This window comes from Hordeum vulgare, chromosome 5H (assembly GCF_904849725.1).
Source record: "Hordeum vulgare subsp. vulgare chromosome 5H, MorexV3_pseudomolecules_assembly, whole genome shotgun sequence".
In the NCBI taxonomy this organism is placed as follows: domain Eukaryota; kingdom Viridiplantae; phylum Streptophyta; class Magnoliopsida; order Poales; family Poaceae; genus Hordeum; species Hordeum vulgare.
Genome location: NC_058522.1, coordinates 33,857,993 through 33,863,981, shown reverse-complemented (window position 1 = coordinate 33,863,981; position 5,989 = coordinate 33,857,993).

The window sequence follows — 5,989 nt, the reverse complement described above, 5'->3', positions numbered from 1 at the left end:
TGAGCAATCCCCGTGATCTTGTTACTCTTGGAGGTTGGATACTCCTAGGCGGTAGGAGTCTTCGGAGAGGAATCAAACCATTGTGATTTCCCCCGGAAAGTTTGTGAAGGTTTGGAAGCCACCTCAAGGCTTACCACTAGTGGTTGAGAAACGCCTTCGTGGAGTTATCTCAAAGGGAGAATAGGGTGAGCCTTCGTGGCGTTGGTGTGCCTTCGTGGTAAAATCCGCCCCTCTAACGGTGACGTAGCTTCCCTCCAAGGAAGTGAACATCGGGATACATCCTCGTCTCTCTTGGAGTTTCGGTTATTCCTAACCCTAACTCTCTACTTGTGTTAATCCTTATTACGTACTTGTATTTGATTATTGTTTACCGGTTTCCTTACTTCACTCTAAATAGCTTACTCCTTGTCATAGCAATTATTAGGCCTACGCTCATATTCCGCACCTTTGCCTAAATTGCTAAGTAATTATTAAAATTTGGAACTGTACCTATTCACCCCCCCTCTAGGTCCATCTCGATCCTTTTCACCTGTCATTTCAGCTTTGTGGCATCATCTTCAATTGTTCCAATCATGAGTAATCCATTTCTTGCTATCCGGTGCATTTCTAAGTTGTTTTAATTCTTGATCCTCCGAAGGCCATCATTTTAGAAGACTTCTTCGTTCTCAGCTTTCAGCTTTCGTTCTCAAATTCTTCTTAACTGTTGTCTCTTCGTTCGCCTCTCAATTATCCCGGTGCCTTGTTCAGTTTTATTTTAGGCGGCTCACGATCTCTTCATTCTCAAGGTGTTCTTCAAGATTATTATGGTAGTAGTTCTCAATTTCTTCGTCGTTCTTTTCTTGCTAAGAGTTAGTTTCTATTCTTTCTAATGGAGGCTTTGTGATGTTGCTATCTTAAATCTATCATGTTGTTCTACCAAGATCATGTTGTTCCCTTGTTAAATTTACTTAGTTTGTTGTGAATCTTGTCTAGTTCTTTCTAACTTATCGAAATTTTGCCCTCTTTTCCTACCGAAGTGCTGCCGAAATTTTGTGTGAATTCTTTCTTGATTTCCATATCATTCCTCATCTCTTTGCAACCTTCAAGGATTGTTGGTTTCACTCGTTTTTCAAAGAAGCGACTAAGTTTTACCTCTTTCTCTTTCTCTTCCTCTTCCCCTTTCATTCTTGGATCTCAGGTCGAGATCCTGTTGTAGTGTAGGAGAGTTGTGACAACCCGAGACCGACGCTCGAGAAGATTTCCCTTTTATTCTGTTGCTGCCGTGTGATTATTTTAATTGTCGCATCATCATCGCATCACGCGCAACATCTGCATTGCATCGGCATCTCGTTGCCGCCAGTTTTCAAACCTGCATCCGTTATTAGTGGCGGGTTCTCTCCGTTCTCGTCGTTGCCCGTGTTGATCCCGACCACACACGCACGCGCCCGTGGCATCGATAATATATTGTTTTAAAAGGTGTCCGTATAATATTCACTGATTGGGTTGAAACTTGGCGTGCGGTCTTATTTAGTTATAGGTAGGCCGCCTGCCAACTTTCGTCGCAATTGGAGTCCGTCTGGTACCCGAACGGTCGACCGTAGCGGCACCGTCTTCGGTTATTCATCACATGTTTTTTGGTGTTTGTAAATCACGTTGTCGGGTGCCTATTTTCCCTCTTGTCTCCGGCTAGCCACTCTACACAACCTACCTAGCCATTCTCGCGTCTGTGGCCGTCCGATCGCGATCATGTGGTCGAAAACAGAGTCGGATTCGGAAACCCTAGCCCTCTGTCTATAAATAGACAGCCATTCTCTCTCTTCCTCGGTTCTCGTGCAAACCCTAGCCGCCTTCCCTCTCTCTCTCCTCCCACCAGGGTCGTCGGCCCGCTCCAGCCTACGCGAGGCCCGCCCGGGCCCAATCGCGCCACCGCCCTCCCGAGCAAGCCCACTCCCGAGCGCACCCGCGCCTCCCTGCCTCCCCTCGCCGCGCCGCCGCCACTACTCGCGCCTTGCCGCCCCGCAGCTCGCGTCACCGGCCACCCCCACTGGGACCGCCGCTAGCCCCAGCCGAAGCCTCCCCCGCTCCTCGCCCTGACCGGCTTCCCCTCTTCCTCCCGAAGGAGAGGAGCTGCCATGCGAGGCTCGTCGGAGCTCCCAAGGCCGGCCGTTGCCGGGAATGAGTCCCCTGCGGCCGGATCTGCCCCGCCGCCCTCCGCCGGGAGCCGCCGCCCAGCGTGGCCGCATGCCAGCGACGCATCGCCGCCGGCCTTCAGCCGTCGCCGCTGCGCTCGGCCCTGGATTGGGAGGATCTTCCCTCTCCTCGCTCGGGCGTTGACCGTAGTAGACTTAGCCGACCCACTCGCCCTCCGCCGGCCCAGCAGGAGCATTGGCCAGATCCAGGCCCATCCGGCCAAGCCAGACCCAGGTCGGCCTGCTCACGCCCGAGGTGAGCCTCTCCCCCCTGCTGCCCTATCTAGCGGCATAGGCACGTTATATTATCATGTGCTCGTGCACTATTTATGCCCGTTTGCATTTCGGCCCATTAGTCTTTTTTTTTAGGTTTTCGATTTTATAATTTCAACAAAATGCTAGATATTAAAACGTCCATATCTTTTTATTCGTGCATTGGATCGAGGTGAACTATATATGTAACTCATGTAGTTTTTCGTGTAGAATAATATTTTGCAACTTGCATGCATGTTTAGAGTGGTTTGACCCGCTTTTTACCTAGTTTTGCATGTTGTCCTAATATTCTAGTTATTCCGTAGCTATTTTTATGCGTGTCCAGATTGTTCAAATACCATAGATAAATTGTTCGTGTTTCTCGGGATCCTTTGCCATGTATTTTAGAGTAGTTGTTTCCATTTTGCATGTAGGTTCCGTCGCTAATTTGCTATGTCGTGTTTAGGACATATTCTTGCATATACATGTGGCGTTATTTTTATTTTGCAACCCCACATATTATATATGTTTTCAGGGTATAAAAATACATAGAATTTAACTGTGCATTTAGTTTTAGCTTTTGAGCAAGTTATTGCGCGTGATATTTTGCCATGTTGCCCTTTTGTTTATTTTGTGTGATTTATTCCGTGGATGATATGAATGAGTCGGCAACTAGAGATATGCCCTTGGATGTGTAGGCTAGCCTCTGGTAATTTTGGTTGCAATAGAAATCCATGTTTAGGTGTTGTTTTCTTGTTGTAAACATGCTACAAAATAGTGCTGATTTGGAGATGCTGAAATATTTCTAAGTCTGAAATCTATTATATTTTGTTGCTGTCTTGCCATGAGTTTATCTGGTGATCTATAGCTCTTTTGAGGTTGGTGCAATGGAGTTAGTTGTAGTCCTTAAGATTATCTAGCATGCTGTATATTTTCATGCCATTTGCATCTATGTTACATATAGTTTTGGTGCTGTCAATATGCCTTCAGATCGAAAACTGCACTTTCAAAAACTGATATTTTCACTAAGTCTGAAACTGTGTGTGAGATGCCATTTTGTGACTTCTTTTCCTAGTGATCCATGCTTCCATGCCAGATGTTATTAGTAGGGTGTTGAAGTGCATGTTTCCCTCTACTTCCTCATGTCTTGTTTGAGCAATTCGGATTTATGTAGCTTGTTGTTCGGGGGTGTAGAAAATGCCATGTTGCTGTTTTGGGCAGATTGTAGTGATTTCTTGTTTAGCTTATAGTTGTTGAACCGTTGCTCCGTTTTGATCGTGGCCTAAACAAAACTTGCTTAGAATCTAGTGTAGGTTCATATTATCTTGTTGTTTGTATGTTTTTGGATGCGTGTCGCTGTCTTTGCATACATATTGCATTCATGTCATCATATCTTGCGGTGTTCGTATCTTTTGAACCGTAGCTCCGTTGGAGATGTTCTCAATGTGTAAATTGATTGGAACGACGCGTAGAATCACGTGAACCTACTTATTTTTCTGTTTAACAAATATTTAAAAGTGTTAACTCAGATATGGATAGAATTATAAATTAACATATGGGGTCATCTCGAAGATGCTATATGCCATTTCCGACCTCATTTAAAATGCCTAGATAGGTAGTTTAATAACGCTTAACGTCTTTCCATGTTTAACCACATTTAATACTACCGTGTACCTAATCGGGATAGAACTAAATAATCCGTATGTGGAGTTTCGTCGATATGCAACTCGTTGCATATCGAACTTCACTTAATGTGTAGTGTTTGAGTGTTGTGAATTGACATGCCATGTCTTGCATATATTCAATGGATCATGCATCATATGTGGATTGCATCTTGCCGTGCATGTGTCGTGGTGAATATTTATGTTGATTCTTGTTTCCGGTTTGCTTCGTTTCGATAGAGTTTCGCACGCATGTCGAAAAGTGAGGAGTCGTTCAACTATGTTGGTTCGTCTGCTTCACGGAGTCGTTCTTCTTCTCAGTGGGATCTCAGGCAAGATGACCATTTCCCCAGATACCATTACTATCATTGCCATGCTAGTTTTACCGTTTCTATCGTTATGTCTCGCTGCCTACCACCTGTTAAATATCAGCCTCCCAACATTGCCATGAAAACCTTCAACCTGTTGACAACCTAGCAAACCACTAATGGGCTATGTTACCACTTGCTTAACCATGTGTTAGCGTTGATAGTTGCAGGTGCAGTTGCTTCCAAGTGATAACATGGATTCTTTGTCTTCTGACCCTATTAATGTTATTTAATTTAATGCACCTATATACTTGGTAAAAGGTGGAAGGCTCTACCTTTCTAGCCTGGTGTTTTGTTCCACATTTGCCCCCTTAGTTTCGGCTACCGGTGTTATATTCCATAATTGAGCGCTCCTAACATGATCGGGGTTGTTATGGGGACCCCCTTGATAATTCGTCTTAGATTAAAATTGGTCTGGCAAGGCCCAACTTTGGTACTACATTTGCCTAATAACCTAATAAAATTGCATAGGGACTTTCCGGACCCCGGGAAAATTAATCTACCCCCGGGCCAGTGCTCCGCATGAGTGTTGGTCCAACCTATAAACCGTCGGTGGCTACGAGGGGCAACTCTGTGATTGGTGATATGTGTCCAACGTATCTATAATTTTTGATGGTTCCATGCTATTATCTTGTCAAACTTTGGATGTTATTATTCCTTTTATATCTTTTCTGGGACTAACTTATTAACTCAGTGCCAAGTGCCAGTTCCTGTTTTTCCCCTGTTTTTGACCTATTTCAGAGGAGAATATTAAACGGAGTCCAAACGGAATAAAACCTCCGAAAAGATTTATTCCAGAGCAGAAGATACGCAGGGAGCTTGGGAACCACGGTAGAGGGCACCTGGGGAGGCCACAAGCCCCCTAGCCGCGGCATGGGGGCCCATGCCTAGCAGGCTTGTGGTCTCCCTGTGGCTCCTCTGCCCTACTTCTTCGCCTATAAATCCCCGAAAAATCCAAAACCACGGGAGATAGCCACGGAAATACTTTTCCGCCGCCGCAAGCTTCTGGTGCCCTGCCCGAGGGAGGATTCGGACACGGAGGGCTTCTTCATCAACACCATTGCCTCTCCGATGATGCGTGAGTAGTTCACCATAGACCTTCGGGTCCATAGCTAGTAGTGATGACCCACAAGTATAGGGGATCAATCGTAGTCCTTTCGATAAGTAAGAGTGTCGAACCCAACAAGGAGAAGAAGGCTCTGATAAACGGTTTTCAGCAAGGTAATAACTTCAAGCACTGAAAGTAGCGGTAACAAGTGATGGTGTAGTGAGGTGAAACGTAGCAAGCGAAAAGTACAAGTAACAAGTAGTAGGAACGGTGCAGCAAGTGGCCTAATCCCTTTTGTAGCAACGGACAAGCCTGAACAAAGTCTTATAAGAGGAAAAAACACTCCCGAGGACACACGGAAATTTCTCTCATGCTAGTTTCATCATGTTCATATGATTCGCGTTCGTTACTTTGATAGTTTGATATGTGGGTGGACCGGCGCTTGGGTACTGCCCTTACTTGGACAAGCATCCCACTTATGATTAACCCCTC